We start from the raw sequence: 25,952 nt of genomic DNA, 5'->3' as shown, positions 1-25,952 counted from the left end.
AGATTATATTTGTCATTGTGACAGAATAACTATTTTATCAACAAATACATTATATTTGTTGGATGATCCGATCATGGAATGAGATGATAAAATGAAAGTTTGAATATCTGTAATGAAAACATCCATTTAAGTTATAATAAAAATGCAACAGAGGTATTAAAATATTGCAATGTAAAATACATAGAAATAGAAACCAAGATAATCTGGACAATTTTGATTCTTTAGTTCAAATATTTCTGCTTCTTTTGGACTCTTCCCCCATAATCTTTTTTTAAATAACTTATATAGTCTTTAACCTCCTTCTAATGACAGGGTAGGTAGCATTCATCTACTCAAGAGAAAATAGCAATTTTTTTTCAAGTAGCAAGTATAAATCTTGTTAGAAGTGGAAACATGAGATATCACTTATGTGGTCACAGCCAGACTCTGACTAAGTAACAGCTGTCAGATTGCTTCACAAATTGGTTGTGTGTTTGTAATTCCGTAGAATATTGTTCTGCTTGCTTTCAGATGAATCATTCTCCTAATGGACTATCAAGTACTTGGATGAATCTATCAGTAATGCAGACCACTGCTCCTGGACTTCCTTGAAATGCCTTTAAACCCATTTGGTAAATTAAAATTACTATGAGAGTTAGATCAACCTGCTATGAAATAACAATTTTTTTGTAAATTGTCATTTCTTTGAAATTCTTATATAAAAGTTTGGAGATAAAGTATTAGGAAAGGAAGCAAATTGAACCATTAATATGTATTTTGTCTTTCATCTTAAGTTTGAAATAAAAATATATAACATAGAGAAAGCTTAAGAACCACATGTAAAATCTGAACAGTGCAATAAAATAAATTTTGAAGAGATCTTAATTTATATCTTCAATATATATATGGTGTAAGTAAACCAATGCTACCTCAAAAATTGTTTAAAAATGTTAAGAAAAAAACAATGCTATAACCTCTGAAAAATATTATTATAATGTTAATATATTCTAAAATAGAAAGAAGCTTTTAATCTTCCATGTACAAAAAGTTCTTTCCATCAAGGAAAGAGCAGACTAAGAAAGCTGCTCAATTTGTGAGAAGTATATTAAAACTAACTTTGCAGTATGCACGGAAACCAAAGCTGTCGATATTGGAGCCAGGTAAAATGGGCAAACTGATGGAGAACAAAGTGGCTGTAGGGATGGGGGACCTTCCTGGGTACTCTGTTGGTGCGGGAGTTTAGTATCATTACACATCAATACTAGAAACTTGAACACTATTGTAACACTGTCACTTAAACTATAATAAAAAGATATCTTAATAAAAAATTAATTGCAAAGGCAAGTGACAGATATTCAGTTTTGCAATTACCCATATATTCTAAGTTTAAATGTATAATTCCTTCCTCTACCTTAATGAGGTTCTCTACTCTCTCTCATTAAGATTGCTAAATGGAAATATTCTACTTTATTATTTGTCTCCTCCTAATGTTATTTTCTGTCAAAGTCAATCACAAATTTAAAATTCTAGGTTGAGGTCAGCACTAACTTTTGTTTTTGTCTTCCTGAAAAGAGCAGTTCCTTACCCAGCCGGAGGTCATCATAACCCCCAAAATTAGGTAGGTTCCCACACTATGTAGATCAAATGTATCTCAATACAGGTTGATAACTGATTTGTTGGACTGCATAGACTATACTGACTCTGACATGCAGATCCTTGGGGTTGATTCTTACCCATCTTAAGTCCTATATGTATTTTCCTTGAAAGTAAGAAGAGTAAAGCAGCAGGACTGTCTGTATCAAGGATACAACCTCCCTGACTCCCTATCTCTTCCCCACAAAAGAATTTTATTGTTGCAGCATTTTCTCTATTGCTGTCTGAACACAGATGAGTGTTGGATATTTACATATACATGTGTACTCATTCAAGTTTCTTCCATGACAATACAATATTCATGGACAAGAATTATGAATGTTTTATCTTGGAACAATATGTTACAGACACTATAACAATATGTTATAGTGTTAGCTACAGCGTTACAGCGTTGGACTAGAAATTGTGTTACTAAATTGACTTAATAAACTAATATTTCTTACATGACTAAAGAAGATATTTCAAAAAACCTATTAGACTTTAGGATAGATAGATATAGATAGATATAAATATCTATCTATATATATATCAGCATATCTATGTCTATATATATAGACGTATAGACACACACCCACAAACACATACACACACACACACACACACATATATATATATATATATATATATATATATATATATATATGCCCGAGAGACAGTGCAGTGGGTAGTGAGTACTTGTCTTTCACATGCTGATACTGGATCCATCCCTAGCAATCTACCCATATAGCCCACTTGCAAGCACAGCCAAAAGTTATTTCTGAGTACAGAGCCAAGAGTATTTTCTGAACATCACTGGGTATGGCCTCAAAAAAAATAAAGCCAAACCACCATCTCCCAAATTTATTCTTAAAAACAATTCTGATTTTAGGGGGAAAATTGTTTTATATGTTTTATTGTATTTATTGCACACTACCAAATAATTAATTATAAGACTTATAAATGGGTTTTCTAAAGGAGTACCTTCCTATTTTCCTGCTTGATAATTCCTCTAATGAACACAACAATAAAAAACTAAAAAAAAAATTACGATTATCATGTCAGCAAAACCTACAAAAATCTAGACCAGCGCCTTATATACTAATTATAATATGTACAGATATTCAGGGCATCATCTTAAAACTGAAAGATCTTTTATTAAATAAAAACATTGTTCTCACTTTTTTTTTCTTTTGATTCACACCCGCTGATGCACAGGGGTTCAGAAATTACTCCTGGCAGTGCTCAGGGGACCATATGGGATGCTGGGAATCAAACCTGGGTTGGCCGCATGCAAGGCAAATGCCCTACCTTCTGTGCTATCATTCCAGCCCCCATTGTTCTCACTTTATAGTAACTCTTTGTGGTCAGCTGTAAGGCTCGTGGCCCCAGTTTTCCTTGGAATTCCAACACAGAAAACACTCTACTATGAGAAAATATCTAGATCACATAATTTAACAAATAAATTATATAATCCCCAAATAAAAGCTTAGAGTAGTTCTATTAAAATATGGCATTAAGAATAGTTTATTGATCTTTAGTTATTAGACATAAAAAGTCATTCAAATCTGCATAAATAGTGTTTAGGCAGATCTTATGTGGATAAATTTATACAACAGAGAGAAAGCCATTTATCAGATACAGATAAACAAGTTAGATTTAATGGATTGAGGGGGGTAGGCCCCATGGGAAGGTACACAGGATCTACTCCTATCCTGCTGGGGACTCAGTCCCTGGCAGTGCTTGCTAGATCAAGTAGCCTCAAGGATTAAATTGGAGTTCCTAGCACACAGGCATGCACCTTAAGTCTGGTCCTAATAGACATTAACTGAGAAATTATTATATACTAGCAGTATTGGAGAAATAAAGTTGAAAATGAAGCAAAGAAAGTTTATGGTATGAAGAGAACTCAACCCTGAATATATTAATTAGAGCTTTATCATAAGGTACACTTTACAATTGCTTGCAATTCTGTTTAAAACCAAACCACTGTTTCACCTTTTCAAGATGGCGTTGGCATTTATACAAGTCTAAGGATCCAATATAGTTAAGGAGCTATATCGAAAGAAATAGTTAAACTGCTCAAGCTTCATGGCACAACAGAACTACATCTGTCTTTGCAGTTCCAATTTCCTTTTTCTTCATCATGTGACAGCTTGTGATTGAAGTGCCAATAGACCCAATAGATTATGTGTACACTGAAATCCAATGCCAACATTTAGATTTGGCAAACAGTTCTTCCCTAAAGTCTCCTTCTAACATCGTAACATGCAGTTTTCTAGATATCTATACCTTTTTACACTATAAACACAAGTTTCCTGTCAAACACTGGTGTTAAATAATCAGCAACTTTCTCCAGGCAACGCTGACTTGTATAAAGTAGAGCATGCCAATGAATTTTCTAGCACTGATTACCAGTCAGACTATTTCCAAAGAAAACAAGGGCATTAACCCTTAGTTCTGATTGTCTCTTATGCTAAAATACAGCTAAAGATGATGAAAGAAATTGTTTACTTTAAAATTTACAGACTAAAAATGACATTATAAAGATGCAAAAATCTTGGGTTTATGATCCGACTCAAAGAAAAAAAATACTACAGTAGCTTTCTTTAAGAACCATGGTAAAACTGCTTCGGGGTTTCTGATACTGAATATGCAAAACCAAAGCAAAGAATGATTTGTATTTCAGTGAAGTGTGAGCTGAATTGTTTTAACTGGTTCTGAATACACTGAATGTTTCATTCATATTAAACACAACTAAACAAAACACTAGGATCTGGATCTTATTTCAGAAATTGGCATGACCGCTTAAAGTTATTATATGTCAGATTTCCTTGTTACCTATTTTTGGAATTTGTTTAGGAATAGAGATATCATTACCTGATAGGCCTAGGAATGTGCTGGAAAAAAAAGTGCTGGAACCAGAGAGATAGAAGAGTGGGTAAATTGCTAGCCGGGCATGTAACTGACCGGGGTTTGATCTCAGGTACTACACACTTGCCCCCAAACCTGCCAGGAGTAATCCTTGAACACATAGCCAGGAGTAAATCTTGAGCATTGCCGTGTATGTCCCCCCAAAAAGAAAAAACAGAGAATAAGATTCCTTTTTTGCTAAATATTAATTCATAAAAGTAACAGTGCTTCTTGAAAATAAATCTGATATGTAATTTATTTATATGCACATATATTGTATATAACTCTTTTAGAATGCTTAAAACCACACTTTTATTAACAGGTTATATTCAGTAGCACTGTAGCAGTGTCCTCCTGTTGTTCAACGATTTGCTCGAGCGGGTACCAGTAACGTCTCCATTGTGAGGCATATCAAATACGTCAGGGATAGATTGCCAGATTTTGCCATGCAGGCGGGATACTCTCAGTAGCCTGCTGGACTCTCTGAGAGGGATGGAGGAATCAAACCTTGGTCGGCCATGTACAAGGCAAATGCCCTACCTGCTGTGCTATCACTCCAGCACAGAGACAACAAAAATAAGACAATTCTGAAACAACAGTAATGTAACACTGCAACAGACAGGTTAATAGTCTTCATCCTCCTCCTCTCCATCTGCACTATCTGCTCCAGTCTCTTCATAATACTACTCTAAGATGGTTCTGTCCTCACGGGTCTCAGAACTTGCCTTCCTCTATGCCTTCACCCACATACTAGTGAACAAAGGCAGGTTTGGCATACATCAGACCAAACTTGTGGTTAAGGCAACCAGGCCTCATCGTTGACCGTGGTGTTACTCAGCTTGCTGGACTTGCTGGTGTTACACAGCACACTGGACTTTGGGTAGGTCCCACCGAGGAACGACAGTGGGAAGCTGGTAATTAATACTAGCTTTGAGGTCAATGGGACACCAATCCACAAACTGGAAGCTGTGCTTGATCTTGATGGTGGCAATGGAAGCACTGACATATTTGGGAACCACATCACCATGGCAGCAAGCCATATTTACCATGGCGAGGATTACAATTCACCATCTGCTTGGCTGGTTCAGAGCATGTGTTGGTGATCTCTGCAACAGAGAGCTGTTCATGGTCAACTTTCTTAACAGAGATGGCAGGGCGTATGTGACCAGAAGGGAGTGGATTCGGGAGAAGGGCACTAGGTAGAAATGGAATTCAGTCAGATGGACCTTTAGGGCCCCATCAAATCCGAGGGAAACAGTGATAGAAAACACAGTTTGATTTATCAATCTGTTCAGGTGAGTGTAGGTTGGGTGCTCAATATAAAGGTTTTGACGACAAATGTCATAGATGGCCTCATTGTCTACCATTAAGACACAACCAGACTTCTCCAGGGTGAGGGTAGTGAGGATGAAGTTGCAGTGGGTAGATGGCAAACTTCCATCTTGAGTTCTGACTTCTTGCCATAGTCGACAGAGACATTCCATCAGTATCAGCAGGGAGGTTAACCAAGAAGAGGTCCCCTGACCAAATCTGTGGAATAACAAGAAGCCCTAAAGTCAAGCCATCATTTTCTTATTTATCCCTTTTCTGTTCCAGCTGCCTTCTCCCCACTGCTCATGAGGCAGTCTTCCAGCTATGGAAGAATCTTCCTGTCCTATGTATCTACTATCCTTAAGTGTCTGCCTCATATTATGTTGTTTTATACTTCATAGATGAGCACAGTCTTTCTCTGTCTGTCCCTCTCTTTATGTCTCATTTCACTTAGCATGATACTCTCCATGTCTATCCATTTATATGTCAATTTTATGACTTAATCTCTCCTAACAGCTGCATAATATGTCATTGTGTAGATGTACCAAAGTTTCTTTAACCAGTCGTCTGTTCTAGGGCACTTGGGTTATTTCCATATTTTGGCTATTGTGATTAGTGCTGCAATGAACATGTAGGTACAGATGTTCTTTTCACTGTGCTTTTTTGCTTCCTCGGGATATATTAACAGAAGGTGCATTGCGGGATCATATGAAAGTTCAATTTCTAGTTTTTGAAGGACTGTCCAGAACCGGTCGGGATGGGAGATGTGTGCTGAAAGTAGATAAAGGACCAAACATGATAACCTCTCATTTTCTTTATTGCAAACCATAATGCCCAAAAGTAGAAAGAGAGTATGGGCAATATTGTCTGCCATGGAGACAGGGGGAGGGTGGGAAAGGGGGGCTACACTGGGGATATTGGTGGTGGCGAATGTGCACTGGTGAAGGGACGGGTGTTTGGTCATTGTGTGACTGTAACCCAAACATGAAAGCTTGTAACTATTTCATGGTGATTCAATCAAATTTAAAAAATAATAAAAGAAGCCTTGAAGTCCTGTGCCCTGGTCAGCTAGCTTGCCAATTCCATACAATAAGGTCAATTATCTCCTCACCAATGGTGCAGTGACCACAGGAATAGTTATTGGCAGCAACTTCCTTACCTTTGATGAGCTCAGGGTGGAAGAGCTGACAATAAGCACCAGTGCAAATTTCAACAATGACTGCGGGTTCTGTTTCTACAAACTGCCTTGGGCGCATACATGCCAGTACCCATTTCACTGAAGAAGGTGTTGAAGGAGTCATCTCCTTTCCTAATGGTTTTATTACAAGGCATCTGGCTATCAGGATGGATGCCGTGTTCCAGGCAGTAGAGCTCCCAGCAGGCATTGCCAATCTGGACACCAGCCTGGTCCCAGTGAATGGTGATGCACTCGCTTGATGATGAATTGGCAGGATAGCAGGATAGCAGGAGGTGAAGGATCAGAGTCAAGGGTCTCCTGCTAGCAGACCACAAAGAGTCATGGGAAGAAGCAGTAAACTTTTTTTTCTTGAACAGCTAATTACATACATAATTTTGCAAGCCTAAGATAAAAATTATAAGCAATAAGATTTACTATCTAAGAAAAGCAATTTTGATCAATTCTTTGTTAATGTACTAAACCAAGTAGAAAAAACATTTTACTGAAAGTAAAACATTTAGTGAAAATTGACATTTATACAAAATTATAAGGTAAAGGTAAGGTAAAGGCCCTCCCGTTGATCGTCGATTTGCTCGAGCGGGCCCAGTAACGTCTCCATTGGAGACTTTGTTGTTACTGTGTCTGGCATATCGAATACTCCCGGTAGCTTGCCGGGCTCTCCGAGAGGGGTGGAGGAATCGAACTCGGGTCGGCCATGTTGGCCACTTGTAAGGCGAACGCCCTACCCGCTGTGCTATCGCTCCAGCCCTAAATTATAAAATGCTTGTAATAAGTATATTCCAAAGAAAGACCAAACTTATTTTTAATATGTATAATTAAATATATATATGCTTTAGTAGCCACATATAAGTAACAGGAAGATTTTATTTTAAAATGCACTTTATTTAACCTATAGAGCCAAAATACTATCATTTTAGTGTCTTATTTAAAAATCATTAAGTAGATACATATTTTTATGTCTGATACTAACTTTTCAAATTCTTGCATCAATTGTATGCTAATGGCATTATGAAACTCAGATTAAGCATGATTAAAGTGTTTAATTTTAATAGTCACATGGAAAGTAATGGCAGATTACACAGTATAGTCTTATGTCTGCTTCACTGACTGGTACTATGTAGGGGATGGGACAGTTTTGCTTGTAGGGGACGGGACAGTTTTGCTTGCAGGTAGGGTCTAAGATTTATATGTAATAAATAAGAGAAACATTTTTAACTACTATAAGTCTTTTTTTTTTTAGAATCAAAGCTCTTTATTCACCAGTGGGGGGGGGGTGGGGAGAAGGGTGTCTTCTGGGGAGAGTCGGACACCGACGTCCCCGGCCAGCCGGGATCTCAGCTGAGCCGCGGAAAAACTATTGTACAGTCCAAACCATGCCTATTACTACATCATACTACATGTTTAAAGGCAAACCTAATATTTTTTCTAATAACTGTTTAGTCATAAGATATCGTAAAACGCAGTTTAAATTTCCCTTCCTTTTTTAATACAACTTAGAAAATGCCAATGTAAAATCTCAGAGTTTTGGGACCTCAAATCTCATTACAAATAGTACCAGGGAGATGGTTACGTGGTGAACACGGGTTTACATGTGTGAGCACCCGAGTTTGATTACCCGCACTTTGGGTCTTCCAAAAAAGTCCAGGTGCAGTTTTGGTGGTACTCTAGCTCTGCTGGAAAGTGTGGAGGTAGGGACTGGCACAATAATATGGGGGTCAGTCATTTGCTTTGTTTGCAGCTGTCCGAGTTCAATCCCAGGCAGTCCATAAAGTGTCTGAGCCCCCTCAAGACTAAAAACTGAGACTGAACACGGGAGAAAGACAGGAGACTAAAAGGGTAGTTGCAGAGGCTGGAGATGGTAGTACTGCAGTACTACAGCTGGTAGTATGTTTGCCTCCTATGCTGCTGACCCTGGTTTATTCCCAGCATCCCATATGGTCCAAAGTACCACCAGGAGTAATTGCTGAGTACATGCATGAGCCAGGAGTAAACCTTGTGCATCACCAGGTGTGATCCAAAAAGCAAAAAAAAAAATTAAAAGATTAAAAAAATAATAGGGAATTGCAGATAGAGTTAGAGACTGAAGACTGGAGACAACGGAGGAAGACTTGAGAGAGACTTAAAACAGAGACTGATGATGGAAGTTGCAAGAGGAAGACAAAGACTTGTTAGAGAAGACTTAGATTGAAGACTAAATGCTGAAGACTAGATTTGAGAACGAGAAGGTAGACCACAAGACACTGAAGACGAGGAGGAGAACTCAGACTTTGGAGAACTCAGACTCTGGAGACTTTGAGGTCTGTAAAGAGACTTGAATGATGGAACTCTGGTGACCAGAATATGGCCATAAATGACGACTAGGCTATAAAGGGAGAGATCAGAGGACGTCAGGGAGGACCAGTCTGGGGCCTGATTCTTGTTCACCCACTATCCGAAAGAGCCTGGGGAGGCGGCTCCTGGCCACCACCGAATGGCCGCCTACCCATGCGTGAGGCCACCAAGGCAAACCTTTCTACCCTTTATCTTTCTCCTCATTGTTATTGTGGTGTTGAGAAAACTCACATTCCTGAGCGCAGAACAAGGAGCAGTCCTGGGTGGGACACCAAAAATAATTCAAAGACAATAAGGTAGAAGTATAAAAGTAAGAGTTATGTAAATAAAAATGGCTGGTCAACATTTTTATAATTGCTGAAGCTATAGCGGGTTTGGACATCTTCCCTTCTAAAATTCAGAATTTGTCTTTTCCCAAAAGTGAACGTGGGAATAGAAGATTTTGCATTCTTTTACATGGATTGCAAATACTCTCAGCCTCAACATTCTGTGACTCCTAAGATTCGTCCTAAATATATTTCCTGACATTTACTCATATTTGCTTATACTAACATTTCAGTTTCCTGTAAATTCTTCTTTAGAAGTTTTTCATGAGTCACTATCAGTGGTGTTCATAAACCAATGTGCAGTCTCTGCTGTGCTCTTTCAAAAGTCCAGTTTCTTTTTTTGAGTTTCTTTCTCAGGAAACTGAATGTGCTTTGCATCTTCTATAACATATTTTTACAACTATTTAGAAGTTTAAGTTAGCAGTGTTTTCAGTGATACAATAGCTATCTGTACTAAATACTGCACTAAATACTTTCATGGAGGTATATATCACTTTTACGCTATGGCTATCCTGGTAAGTTTGCTTACCAAAGCTATTTTCTAATAATTCAGAGAAAATTTTCTTCTCTCTAGTGTAGTTACCCATATGAAGGTATTCCCCAGTAATACCTAGTGATACCTTGGGACAACCACTATCAAATGCTTTAATACTCACAACCTCTCAGAGGAACGTCAGATCAAGTTAGTGGAGGCAAATCATTGAAGCGTTTCCAGGCTTCAGTTTCCCACTTTCCACATAACATCTACCTTCCTTCTTCCATGCACTACTTGTTATAACAAAGCCAACAGGTTCCTAAATTAGACACACTTCTAAAAATTATTTCTTTGTTTTTTTTCTTTTGGGGCTGTACTGTACTCAGTACAGTCATCTGGTTGTACTCAGAAGTTATTCCTGGCTCTGCATTCAGAGGTCACTGTTGGCAGAGCTCAGACAAACATATGGAATGCCAGGGACAAAACCTTTGTTGGTCATCTGCAGGGCATTTGCCCTATCTACTGTACTATCTGCCTGGTCTCTAAATATTTTTAACTCTAAAATTACATTTGCATATTTTTTACATTTTTTCATATATTTGGAACACACCTGTCAGTGATTAGTTATTATTCCTAGCTTAGTGCTCAGGGATCAGTCCTGGTTGTTTTTAGTAGAACATATGTAATGTTTGGGATTTGAATTAAAGTATGTTCCATGCAAGAAACTGCCTTATCGCTTTCACTATCTCTCTGTCCTATCCTATTTTCTATATAATATAGTACTGATTAAAACTTGAGAGTATTTCTCAGTTTTATGGATTTTCCCCATAGGCTTATTTGTTTTTTGTTTTCGGGTCACATCCAGAAGTACTCTGCAATTACTCCTGACTCTGTGTTCAGGAATCACTTCTAGCATTGCTGGGGACCATATGTGGTGCCAGGAAGCAACCTAGTTCAGTCTGAGCAAGGAAAGCACCCTGCATGGGATGCTATCTCTTTGCCTGATTTTAAGATTTTCAAAGGTTAAATGTCACTACCAAGCAAGTGGAAGCAAATATAAACCAATGGCACTAATTTAAACTAAGAAATTCTGCACCTCAGAAGAAACAGTGACCAAGAAACAAAGTCTACAGAATGGGAAAGGATATTCATCTGATACCCTTCTGATAAGGGGTCAATATCAAAGATATACATGGTAGTGTTTGAGTTCTACAAGAAAGAATCAAACCTACCCCAACAGAAAGTGGGGTGATAAAATGAGCAGAAACTGTCTCAAAGAATAAATTTGAATGGCCAAAAGGCACATGAAAAAATGCTCTTCATCATTAATTAGGGATAAGCAGACCACAACAACAATGAGATATCATCTCACACCACAGAGACTGACACACATCCAAAAGAACAAGAGCAACCAGTGCTGGGGTGGATGTGGGGACAAAGGGATTCTCATTCATTGCTAGTGGATATGCCGACTGGTCCAGCTTTTTTGGAAAACAGTATGGACATTCCTCCAAAATTTAGAAATTGAGCTCCCTTTTGACCCAGCAATACCACTTCTGGAAATATACAGTGGGGGCCCCAAAACACAGCAGAAACACCATCTACACTCCTATGTTCATTACAGCACTATTCACAGTAGCTAGAATCTGGAAACAACCTGAGTGCCTGAGAATAGATTAATGGATAAAGAAACTATGGTGCATCTACATAATGGAATACTATGCAGCTGTTAGGAAAAATTTGCCTATAAATGGATTGACATGGAGAGTAATATATTGAGTGACATGAGTCAGAATTAGAGTGACAGATATAGAATGACTGCATTCATTTTTGGTACATAATATATATTAATATCCATGGTTTTATATTAGAAAAATATATATTACAAAACTAGTATCCACGGTTAGGGAAAACGGAGGCTAGGAGGACTGTCAATGACTGGAATCGGGTGTGGGGTGGAAGGTAGGTAAGTTAGAGAAGGGAACAATATGGATAATAATAACTTTAAACTGTCATGTTTTAAAGAACTAAGTGTTAAAAGTAGGTAAAAGAATATTCCTGACAACCTTTCAGTATCCATATTGCAAACCACAATGCCCAAAAGGCAGACAGAGAGAGAGAGACAGAGAGACAGAGAGAAACAGAGAGACAGAGAGAAACAGAGAGAGACACACAGACACAGACAGAGAGAGCAAGTGAGAGAAAAATAAAAGTGCCTGCCATAGAGGGTGGAGGTGGGTGGGTGAAGGAAAAAAACTGTGGACACCAGTGCTGGGAAATGTACACTGGTGGAGGGATTGGTATTGAAACATTGTATGACTGTAAACTAATCAACCTCATAATGAACAACTTTGTAAGGGTCTATAATCACAGTGACACAATTTTTAAAAAATTTATATAAGTGCTTGTGAACATTTGTTATTATAATAAAATTAGCTTTGCTATTCATTTTCCTCTAACAATAATAGAAATATATAAAATAAAATTACAGTTAAAAATTAAACTCTAAGGATTTCTATATTATTTTTCCTTCTCTTCTTCTGTCGATTTCATGATTGATAGTGCTTGCCGAAGGTCTCACACAAGATTGGGTTGCGGCACACTTGATATTGGCTGTTCACAAGTCTCACACCCCTTTGGTTGTGGTGTCCTCACCCACACTTATTAAGAGTAGAACTTCTTTCTATCTGACACTCTCTAGCAACCAAGCTGTATTGTGTGCTTGGAGCCACAGCAGGGCACACACAAGTTTGTGTGGGGGGGGGGGGGGGAGGGGAGGGGTTACACTCTTGGCTTGCACATGATATTTTGGGATTTTTGTTGTTGTTGTTGTTATTGTGAGACTTGCCTTGGGTCACATTGTTTGACTTCTGTACTCACACACACCTGTGTTTAGAAGTCCCTTTGAACCCCAGAATCAAAGACAGCAGAGCTGCTAAGATCATACTCAGTGTATGAAGTGTCACTGGCATTGAATTTATAGCTTCACACCTGCAAGAGAACCACTGGAGCCCCTTAGTCATCTCCTAGTCCTTTCTACAGATGATTTGCTTGGTTTTTTAGCACCCTTCTCTTTCACCCATGCCCAAAATCAGTTGTGTGGACCAATTCCTCCATTATGCTGCCTTTGGGTCTTTGTTTCTACCTCTCTGTGACTATTTAAATCCCACTCTACAAAAGTTCTTGCAATTCTTTACTGAAAGTTGCTGCAGCAATTTGTTTTAAAGCCTTTCAAAAATCACTTTGTACATCCATGCGTGTATATACATGTGTATATGTTGATTTATATGTTATACTCCTTAAAAGATTTCTAGAAGTTGATCATATCTCAATATGGACACATGTGTGATGTCGCTGGGCCCCACGGGTGACTTATGTGAAGTGGAAAGGAGAAAGAGGGCCATTTTCTCCCCAACTGCCTCTGGCACCCTGTACACAGGGTTACTGGGTCCTTGTCTCACCTTGCAGAAAGGAATTTCAGGAGTAGACAAGCAATGAAATATATAAATTTTATTTGTAGGATTTTTAAGGTGTGGAGGGGGAGTGAGTGAGAGAGTAACGTACTCAAGAGAGAACACGGGCTTCTCCAAGGGCAGAGAGCGCCCCTACACACATCCTAGCATTAGACATGAAAGCATGAAAATACACATCTCAAGAGGGGAATGCAGGCGACACACATGCTCGGGCACCTCTTGTGTTCGGCCACGTGGGTGCAAGCAACACTCGGGCTCTGGGCAGCATATGTGTACCCTTCCTTTGTTCATGGTGGCCTCTATAGGGTTTCTCCAACCTGCTCCCATTGATAAGGAGATTGGGGGGAGCCTTGGGGGGGGGGGTTGAGAAAGGTGATAGTCTTCTTTGAAAATCCTTTCCTGGCCTTTCCTTTCTGCAGGAGTTTCCCTGGGTCTGTTGCTGTGGATAGGTGAGAGTCTTATCAGGACTTAGTTCCTGTTTTTCCTATTTTCTGCAGGTGTGGCTTTTGCCATTGCCTTGGGGGGGGGGGGCGGGGGGAGTATTCCCTGTCTACCTGCCTACATCATGTGGAGATCTCTATATAGTTACTTCCAACGTTTTCATAGTATACCATTCATCTCACATAACTTATATCCTGAATTGGGTCAAAATATGCTATAATAGGGGCTGGAATGATAGCACAGCAGGTAGGGCGTTTGCACGGGCCGAACCTGGTTCGATTCCCAGCATCCCATATGGTCCCCCAAGCACTGCCAGGAATAACTCCTGAGTGCATGAGCCAGGAGTAATCCCTGAGCATCACCGGATGTGACTCAAAAAGCAAAAAAAAAAAAAATGCCTTAATAAATATCTTAAGGGCTGGAGCGATAGCACAGTGGGTAAGGCGTTTGCCTTGCAAGCGGTCAATATGGTCGACCCAAGTTCGATTCCTCCACCCCTCTCGAAGAGCCCGGCAAGCTACCGAGAGTATCTCGCCCGCATGGCAGAGCCTGGCAAGCTATCCGTGACGTACTCAATATGCTAAACACAGTAACAACAAGTCTCACGATGGAGATGTTACTGGGCCCGCTATAGCAAATCCATGAATAACGGGAGGACTGTGACTGTGAATGCATATATCTTTGGTTTGGTAAATGGAACTGTATTTTAAAGATTTAATAATACAGTTGTTTTAGAGATTTTGCTTTTATAATTGCAAGGAGCTATAAAAATGCAAAAATTATTTCCTGACATTCTTGATCAAAAATGAATTTCCAAAATTTTTCAAAATCAACAACTGAGTAGGTGAAAATCATATCTCATTTTTTTAACATGTCTGAGTTTGAGACTACTACACTGTATTTTACATTTATGTTTCTAATTTCATAAACATATTTTATGGGTGTTATATATGACAATAATATGCCAAACACAGTAACAACAAAGTCTCCAATGGAGACGTTACTGGGCCTGCTCGAGCAAATCAATGAACAATGGGAGGACAGTGACAGTGACTTTAAATGTAAGTTCTTACATCTGAATAATTTATCTTAAATTATTTTTTAATATTTTGTTCTTATTTAATATCTGTAAAAATAATTCATATATTATACACTGTGTTGATTCATTTCCTATGTAATTCTGCATCATTGTTATATAGTTGTAATTTTAGTCCATTTCCCTGTTATTTTTACATTTGAATTTTAGCTAACTTTTTTGTTTATTTTAAGAAATGTTTTGACTAACAATCTCTGTCTTGCTTAGCAACTATTAATTATATTAACAAAGAAAATTATCCTTGTGTAGTTAATAGATGATAAAAGCATATTTTCAAAATTTGTAAATATTTCAGAATTTTTTTATAAATTAACTAAAAAGCATACAAACTGGTTTTAGAAAAAAATAGCCGTTACTATTTATTTTATCTTTTTAATTTTTTTCCAGCTAAGTTGTTAAATTGACTCTTATTGTGGTTTTAGTGTTCTATTCCTTACCCCTGAAAAGAATAACAAATTGGTTGTTTATTTTAGCTATTCACACTTTTTTAGGTGAAAAATGCCTCTTTTCCTATTTTACCAAATGTTTTATCTTTTAAAATGAGATTTTAAAGTTTACATGTTGTATATCACCTTATTGCTAATTATCTGTGACAATTATATTTTACATTAATTTGCATTTGTACTTGAATTTTAATTCCTCTTTGTGAAAAACAATTTTAATAAGACAATTTTCTTTCTTACTACTTTTAAATATATTCTTAAGTGTTTAATTTCACAATTTTGTATCTCAAGATTTTAAAAAAAGTTTTGTATTTTCTGAAACGGCTTTATATTATTTCTCACAAACTATTTGCTTTACGTAGTGTGTAATCAATCACCAAGCAACTAGGAAATCTGCAGCTCTCTTGATACCTGTGTTTGGTGGTCTTGCACAGCTTTCCTACCCTGACAGCCTATGCCATGTGAGGACAAAGGAGAAAATGAGGGCCTGGTTGGTGATAGAATCACGAATCACGAATCACGACCATCCTGTTATTCGTCGATTGCCTCAAGCAGGCCCCAATAACATCTCCTTCATCCTAGCCCTGAGATTATATTCAAGGCTCTTTAGGAGAATGAGACTCATCATTGTTACTGGTATTTGGCATATTGGGTACGCCACGGGGAGTTTGCCAGACTCTGCCGTGTGGGGAGTTTACATTTGGTAGCCTGCCAGTTTGTCCAAAGTAGGAATGATGTCATAATAAGATGTCGAGCGGCCGCGGTTCCGGGAGCTGGTTATAGTCTCTGTTCCTTGGTGATCAGTTGCCATTAATTCCATTCTCTCCACATGCCTGTTCCAGTCTCACTATGATCCCTATTCCAGTCTCACACTGCCCCTTATTCCAGTCTCCTCCAGTCTCCGTCTCTCTACTCTGTGCTCCAGCTCCAGCTGCCCTGGTCTCTCTAGTCTTAGCAACTCCCAGCATTGGGGGTAGCAACCAGACACCCAGGTCTGATAACACAATCAACATATCAAAGCCCTTCCTGATTGCCAATCAGACTCAAGGGCAGAATACCACTTAGGGATTTTTAGGGCTTTTGCCTTGCACAGAGCTGGCCCAGCGGAGCCAGGTTTGATTCCTACGCCCCTCTCGGAGAGCCCAGCAAGCTACTGAGAGTATCTTGCCCACTTGGCACAGCCTGTGACATATTCAATATGCCTAACACAGTAACAACAAGTCTCACGATGGAGACATTTCTGGGCCTGCTAGAGCAAATCAATGAACAATTGGAGGACCTTGACCGTGACCTTTCCTTAGTCCAATGACTTCATTAACATCTTAATTCTACCTCTTAATATTAGTTCTTTTATATGGACACAGTAAGAAATACATTAAGCTTGTAGGGTGGCTCTCCTGGGGACTTCAAGTCTATAGATCCCAGACTACAGTGCTCAAGTCAGTTCAATCTTTCCTAATCCTAGCAGGGTCCAAATTTAGTTGTTACTTTTTGGATCATGACAGAATTTGTTCATGACTATGCTCTTGACTTATAGTTAAGTATTATGGCTCTTTGGCCTGGCTCATTTTGATGCCAAGGTAGCTTACAGCTTGCCCTGGGTCTATCCATTTCCTCATCTGGACCCTGCTTTGGAATGCTAAGAAGTAAGGGCAATTTAGGCTTAAATTGAGAGAACAGATGTCCCAGAGTGAAAATTATTAGAAGTCAGTTAAATCCCAAATTACAAAAGCATAGCATTAGCTGTCTTCCTGTGTCCATATAAAAAGAACTTTGCTCTGAATTAACAATGCAAAGGACTTAAGGAGAAGAGAAAAGCAATATTTACAAGTTAAAGGAGTCTGATTAGGAGATAAAAGTGATTCACTGGTTGGGGAAGCAAAGTACAAAGAGAGAGGTTAAAAAAAATCACAGAGGGATGGGAGCACTGCTATGGGAGTAACTCAATAAACCTAAAATACCTGTGGCAAGACTGAAAGGACAAACCAATATTATCATACAACATAAAATAAATCAATTTTATTTTTAGTATAGGTAAGCAATGCCTTAGTGACATATTGTATAGATCCCCTATTTCCTTTGATCTCACTATTGTCACTATCAAATCCATATTTTTGCATTGATATGCCGATAAATGTATATTCAATTTCATATTTTTCCCCTCTTGTTACCATTTTCCCAATACCTACCTTAAATTATATGAAGTTTACTATTTTTATACCCAATGCCATTATGGTTCTATGTTTAATAAATGGCTTAATTATATTTTGCATCTAATTGGGAATACCATCTTAATCCTCAAAGATTTTTGTGCTTTTCCACAGCCTTTACTAATTCCATAATTATTTTTGGATAATATATATATATAATATATATATATATATTTGGATATTTTGGACAGGGCTGGAGCGATAGCACAGCGGTAGGGCGTTTGCCTTGCACGCAGTGAACATGGCTGACCCGAGTTCGATTCCTCCGCCCCTCGCGGAGAGCCTGGCAAGCTACCGAGAGTATCTCACCCACACGGCAAAGCCTGGCAAGCTCCCCGTGACATATTCGATATGCCAAACACAGTAACAACAAAGTCTCCAATGGAGACGTTACTGGGCCCGCTCGAGCAAATCGACGAACAATGGGAGGGCCTTTACCTTTACCTTTTATTTTTGGATTAGTGTGTTATGAACTATAACACAAATTCTTTTAGAAGTTGATTAGAATATAATTTAAAGTATTATTTAATTGCAACATTATAAATCAAAAAGGATAAATGAGTATCTTTACTAATGCATCATATCTCCACAAATGTGAATAAATGCCTTGATTTCCAAAAAAGCTTATTTTTATCATTTTACTAAGAAACAGCTCAAATGGTAGTTGTTAGAAATTTAGTCAAATACTACTACTTAAATCAACTTCTTCAAATAATTAATAACGTTTCAAGTAATTATCTTAAAGTTAAATTTGTGACACAAAATAACATCTGTATAATTATTTCCTAACACGTGACAAACTTTATTATTTAAAATGTAGCGAATTTTCATAAATATTCATAAAAACTTAAATTCAAATATTAGGCATAGAATGATCATTATTAAGTCATGATAATGTGTTTTTCAAGTATTTTCTGACTACATGTGATTTTAACTGAATCATAATCATAATCACTTCAATTAATTTAAATCAGTAAAATAATATGTGTATACTTCCTTATAAAATTTTTGTTGCTGATTTAATGTCATACATTACTAGTCTGTCCGTGCTAAATTTTTTGTTATTTCTTGATTCAATCACTGGCTGTATATTTCTATGTACTTACTAGTATTTTTATCAATGTAAATTTATTTATAAAATTTTAACACGGTGTGTTTCTACCTTTCCTTCTTAATATTTTCTCATATATTCTGACTTTATTTTCCTTTTCTCTTTTGTTTTTAACTTAGTCAAATGTTAACTTTGTTTTTAAATAAGTAATTAATTTTATTATTTTTATTTAGTTTATTTCTATCCTACTTTTTTTCTTTATTTGGCAATTTTATATTTTCTTCTTGAAATGTGAAGTTTTGTGATTTAATTCTTAGTATTTTAATGTAGAAATTGGAATGGAAAAGTTTATTCACTATTTGTTTTTCTATAGCCCATAAAGTTATTTTTGTTTTTTTTTTCTATTTGTTGAAACACTATATAAATTATCCTGATACCTAACGATTTGTGAATAGCAATTGTAAATGCTCATCTCCACACCTATCTATTGGGGAGAAACTAAAAATGTGTGTTCAACTAGTTTCGCGCAAATATTTAGCTGATTCCTCTTTCTGATATTTTTCCCTCCAGAATAACAAGCAGGCAAAAGGATGGGATGATGCAAAGAAACCAAAACTCATTGATTTCTGTGTAGCTACCGTGAGTTTTCTTTCTTTTTTTTTTTTTAATTTTAATGCACAAAGAACAATCCATAAGGTTTCTTTATGAGGTTTGTTTAAGAAAAGAGAACTAGCCACTTAAAGCATGTCTGAATAACATGAGGTTATGTGTCAAGAAAATTATTTTACAATTTCCCTACAACTTCTATTCAACCCAATTCATGTGTTTTGCTCAAGAGGGGACTTGTACTTGTCTTTGACAGGGAGCAATGGTTGCTTAGGACCGTTTTTAAATTAAGCCATTGTGTTTTGGACTATTGTTGCTTATGTGGGTTGATAGGTACTTATGATTCCTCAAGAAAGCCTTTCTTTTATTGCTTTCTCCTAGAATCAAAGTAGTTGCAAGTCTTTGTGTTCCCACTTCTTTAACATGGCATATTTTTATTCCGTAATGAAAGATTCTGGCTTTACACGGGGATATTACTGCTCATTCTGAATTTTGTCTCTTGTTCCCAGCAATCTTTAAATTGAAAGGTAAAAGTAAGGCAGCTGTGTGCATTAAAACTAACTGATTGCATTGGAATTCTTTCATATGTTTGGGTTTTGCCTGTAAAAACGTTTTTACCTGTGTTACAATTTCAAAAGAGACAGAGTAGAAATGGGGAGAGATCTAAGTGTGGGGTGTGTGTGTGTGTGTGTGTGTGTGTGTGTGTGTGTGTGTGTGTGTATGTGTGTGTGTAAGAGAGACAGAGTGATAGCCAGACAGACAGGAACAGAGACAAAGAGATCTCTATGTTTCAGAAAGAATTATACAGCAGCATCAGGACACATAAAAAATAAGTCAAGAGGAGGCAGTCATAGACTTAAAAGAGATAAATCCAGATCAAGTTGGAAGGCAGCAAGGCATATTTCTCAAAATGAAAATTATATTGTGGTTTTTTATAGTTTCATGTACTGGGGTGAGTCCATAGTATAATGGTACTCAGCTTCGGATCTTTTAGTTATGATATAAATTTTGGAGAAAGAAATATGTTTGGATTTTAAAATGCTTTACTTAGTTTTGTATGTGTATAAATAACCAAGGATTTTAAAAGCCTTTGTTAGACTTCTTGCCCTGGTCAAGTCAGTCTTGAGGAGTAGTGTCAGGAGCCATGACCATCCTCAAATGGACTGTATTGATTCTCCATAAATGAGAAGGTGCAATAATAAAATAATAACAACAGTAACATCATCACCTGCTATAAAAAATGCACCAAAATTGGAAACACAATACCAAAATTCTCTCAGTTATACCACTGATCTTGCTCAAAACAAAGTTAACACTCCTTTAATTCAATCATTTCAAAAATTATTATATCTGATGGGTCTTTATGAAGGAAGAAATACTTGCATTAGGAACATATTTTATTTTATTGTTTGATATCAGAAAATTGGGCAGTGGATATAGAACATATTTTACCTGAATTTCTAATCTGTAACAATGATTAATACTTATTTATAGATTTTTTAGCATAAAAATTTGGAGCCTAATTTCTCATTGTTATTAAAGAATTTTGCAACATTTTTTCTAGTATAATAATGAATTCTGGTGAAAATAAATTATCTTAATGCAAAAATTAAATTATTTTAATTCATTATGCAGGTGAAAAAATAAAATCTTTACTACATTCAAAATAATCTAGTTGGTTAAATTTGAACACCCTTAATTTAATTTTTTAAAATTAAAGACCTGTGATTTAAAAAAGTGATTGATAGTTGTGTTTTAGGCATAAAATATTTTAACTTAAGTCCCACCAGCAGTGTCAAATTCTTTCCACCAATGTTTCCATACTTTTTCCACACCCCAGACTCCATCCCATCCCTAACTGTTAACTTGACAGGCACATTACAAACTTGCAGTTGTTAAATTTAGTTCTCACAATTAGATTTCGCTTTCAGTTTTGTTGAATCTGTGTTTTAGATATATGGCTATACCTTTCACCCAGTACAACTGAATCCCTCATGTCTGTTCACTCATTACTTTCAGTTCTTTTCTACCCCCTTGATTTCTTTCCTTCTTGATCTCCTTTCTAAACCTTTTTTTTCTATTTTATTTGGAAATAGGTTAAGAAAGTTTCTACACATATTGTTATATCTACCAGACAGCTTAGGAATTTATTAGAGACAAATCAATTTTTTAAGTTTTTTTTTTTCATAGGGGATTAGGGAGTGAGCACATCTGGTGGTGCTTAGGGCATACTCAAGGCCCTGTACTCAGGTATCATTACTGGAGGTGCTTGGGATAAAGAGCTGGGATCTAACCCTGCTTGACGGTGTGTGAGGCAGATGCCCTACCCACTGTACTATCATTTTGGCCCCAAAGAATTTCTTGTTTTTAACCATTGTGTTTTGTTATCTACAAGATTTAACTTAATTTTTATTTCTTTATATTTTTGCAAAAGTCTCTGGTCAGACATTAAAAATTATTTAAAAGATAAATGGATTGTCAAATTTTTAATAAGTAATCTCAGAAAATGCAATTTACTTGCCCTGGTAAATGTTTGGAAGCAATGGGGAAAACATACACAAAATATCTTTGTAAGTTTATTAAGACTTTAGGTTTATTAAACAATAGCCTCTTTCAATAACAGTGAATTATTACAGTAAAATATTACAGTAAAATAACCACATCTCTCAGTGCACATATTGGGCGCTTCATACCTTAGGTATCAGAAAGTTTTCAAATGAAACGACTCTAGGTGCTGTAATAATTTTTCAGTACAGAATAGCAGTAGTTCTTTGCCATATGTACAACGAAACAGTGAATAAATCAGTCCTCACAAATAAAATGACTGTAGAACATTAGCCTAGAATATAAAGAAGCAGACTAATAAAATACAAAGGAAGAAAGTGGTCCTAATGCAAACTTCACAATTTTCTATTTAACTGGTGAGCCTAAGCACATGGTTATCAGATAGAAACATGAATCCAATATTGTTAGATTATATAGACATAACATATATTTATAGAGCAAGAGCAAAAGACAGGAAAAGAGCATATATTTTATGTGTGTTTCTTTAATGTATCTCAAATTTATAGAGTTATTTTATCTAACATCAGAAGTCATTTTATTTAGGGTATTTAGAAAATTTAGGTCATAGTTTTTGTGTTTCATCACGGTCATGGTCCTCCCGTTGTTCATCAATTTGCTCGAGCAGGCCCAGTAATGTCTCCATCGTGAGACTTGTTGTTATTGTGTTTGGCATATCAAATACGTCATGGGTAGCTTGCCAGGCTCTGCCGTGCGGGCGAGATACTCTTGGTAGCTTGCCGGGCTCTCCGAGAGGGATGGAGGAATCGAACTCGGGTCAGCCATGTTGGTCGCTTGTAAGGCAAACGCCCTACCGCTGTGTTATTGCTCCAGCACTTGTGTTTCATATCAACAAAAAATCATTTTTGTGTTGATATGAAATTTACATTTAGAAATTTCATATATACTTTTATAGTGGATCACAGTTTTGTTGACCTTTGTCCCAAAGTGTGAACTTGTGTTTATTTTGACAGCAAGGATAAACAGTATAATTTTGCTTTTCAGTTGTCTTTAAAAGCAGATTCATTTATACATGGATAATACTTCAGATTCCTGATAATTGCAATAGATTTAACCTTAGTTCTGTGTGGACATAACAATGGCAAAAATGCATAACAATTCTTGTTATGATTAAAGAAAGTCTAGAGTGAGTTCTTCGTTCTTCTAGGGCTAGCTCCTTTACTGCAGTGATCCAAAAGCTTAGAATGGACAACTTAATAGTATTGAGAAAACATATTATAAGGACGTCTTTACCCAAACACATCAGATGTAGCAGACATTCAGAATCTGGGGATAACTGATGCAAAAACAAATAAGCAAGGATAAGTATTCCCATCCTTTAAAGTATGCTCTTAAGAAAAATACTAATTAATACTGTTAAACACATATAAATAATATTACAGGAACAGGCATAAGATATTCACATACATTAAATTTAATTCTCAATATAGCTCAATAAAACAGGCCTAAATATCACCTTAATTCAATAAGTAGATATCAAATAAAGATATCAATTAACTTCTTCGAGGTCATAAATGGACAAAAGAAGAATTTACAAGTTAGTTTCCTTCCAGATATCAACCATTAATAGCATTTGCATGCTATCATAGAAGACAATAACTAGTTGGAATTTCAAATACTGATGTTATAATTATAGTACAATCATGCAAATCAGCTTCTTCATAACTAAAGCTTTCAGTTTTCAAGTTCTCTAAGACAGAATGTAAGAAAAATTAATGTAAAAGTGGACCTTGCTTAGGAAATGTAAGCGATTCTTAACCAAAATGATTTGGGAGCAACTGAAATATTTAGATTAGTAAATTTGTCTTAACTGCACTAGGTAGGATTGGAGGATGGGCAATTTAGATGAAAACAGATTATATGGTATCAATTGAGTAAAAATTAATTTATATTCAAACAATTTAATTGTAATAGAAACAAAAGACAAGGATCACATTAGGCTTCTTGGAAGTAAAACACAATTTATTGTTCCAATAATAATCAGATACAAAGGAAGTAAGCAAGATCTTACAGTTGAGCTAGAGAGATACTACAGGGGATAAGAAGCTTGTCTTGAATCACTAATCCTGGTTCAATTTCTGGCACTCTGACTACAACCAAAACTGATCTTTTAGTACAGATTCAGGAATAAGCCCTGATCACTGCCAGGTGTGGGCCTCCTCTCTAAAAGATGATCTTGCAATGATTGAATACATTGTATTTTCAATTTATGAGCTTACTAAAATAAAAATGGTCAAGAAATATAAGACTTTAGGAATGGTTAACAGAGAAGAGACAAAACAACACTTTCACAAAATGCACTATGTTTTGAATGGTTCGTCAGAGAAGAAGCAATATTTTCTACTGATAATGTCAAGTAGAAGACTATTGGTCATCTTGGAACATGCCATTTTTAATAAGTAGTAAAAGATGCATTCAAATTCAGTAAATATAAATTAAGAACGTAAGAATGATACAGGAGAACTGGCTATTTTGCAGGTTCTTGTGGACAGCTTGTAAGACTGGACACCAACACCAGATGTCTTTAGTGCAACAACTCTTATTCAACGCCTTAATTTTATAATTAAATAAGTATATCTCTATATCTACATTATGCATAATATAGATATAATATAGATATAATGACACAGGTTCGTTTCCTCTGCCCCGCTCAGAGAGCCTAGCAAGTCTAGTAAGATATTCTACCAAAAGTGTCTCGCCTGCATGGCAAAGCCTGGTGAGTTACCCGTGAGGTATTAGATATGCCAAACACAGTAACAAGTGTCACAATGGAGACGTTACTGGGCCCGCTCGAGTAAATTGATGAACGGGAGGACAGTGACAGTGACAGATAATATAGATATATAGGGTATATAATATAGATATATGATAGCACAGCGGGTAGGGCGTTTGCCTTACACGCGGCCAACATGGCCGACCCGAGTTCGATTCCTCTGCCCCTCTTGGGGAGCCCGGCAAGCTACCAAGAGTATTCGATATGCCAGACACTGTAACAACAAAGTCTCTAATGGAGACGTTACTGGGCCCGCTCCAGCAAATCGACGATCAACGGGAGGGCCATTATTTTTATATTTTTTTTATATCTTATGTCTTTATATATAATATATCTATACTATACAGATATAAGTATATCTGTATATTATCTATATAGAATTCATAGTCAAAGAAACAGAAACCCCCATATCTAGGATAGCAAACCTAATGGTCACTTTCTGCTTGTTGTTTCTGTTAGTTTCCATCAGTCTCTGTTGTCTACTGACCGACACTATCTTTGCTTCTCTCCATTATGTTGATCTGAGTCATCTCTGTCTCTATTCTCTGCCAATCTGCACATTCTGAACACATATATTTTGCATTTGTCTGTTCCATTTGTCTGCCTCCTTGCAGTGACTTAAGTATATTATCTCTACCCTTCAATGTTTCTGCTGACTGTTCTCACCCTATTGAAGCAAGGGATTGCAAATTACTTTAAAGAACAGTACACCAACATTTAAAAGGCATTTCTCATTAAATTTTGTTTGCAAATAAGTTTACCGGGGTTACTTGATCAATATCACGTGTAAGTAGTACCAGTGGATTGGTGTTGGTCGTATTAAAGGAGTTTTCCTTGTGATCTGATGCACATACTTATAAAAGCTCATGAAATGAAAAGAAACATCCTATCTCTAACTATAGAACAAAGTGAGGAAAATCCACAACATATTGATCCATTTGCTTGGTGTTCTAAATAACTCCACAAGGCAGACATGAGAAAGATATTGATAAATATGAGTACAGTTAAAGACAGAATGTCTAATGCTGTATGTCACATTTATAGCCTGATATTCTCTTGTGAAGAAATTTGCATCTTATAAAATATACAGTTCTATTCATTTTTTCCTCCAGAA

At 36.7% G+C, this 25,952-nt stretch overlaps 1 pseudogene; it reads right to left on the bottom strand.

Moving 5' to 3' along the window:
- Positions 1–5,144: 5,144 nt before the first annotated feature.
- The window catches only part of LOC130018452 (tubulin alpha-1C chain-like), a 134,150-nt pseudogene continuing 113,342 nt past the window's right edge, over positions 5,145–25,952 (bottom strand).

This window comes from Sorex fumeus, unplaced genomic scaffold (assembly GCF_029834395.1).
Source record: "Sorex fumeus unplaced genomic scaffold, SorFum_2.1 ptg000265l, whole genome shotgun sequence".
Classification (NCBI taxonomy): Eukaryota; Metazoa; Chordata; class Mammalia; order Eulipotyphla; family Soricidae; genus Sorex; species Sorex fumeus.
Note: the sequence above shows the minus strand (reverse complement) of the source record. Positions and strands in the feature narration are given on the sequence as shown.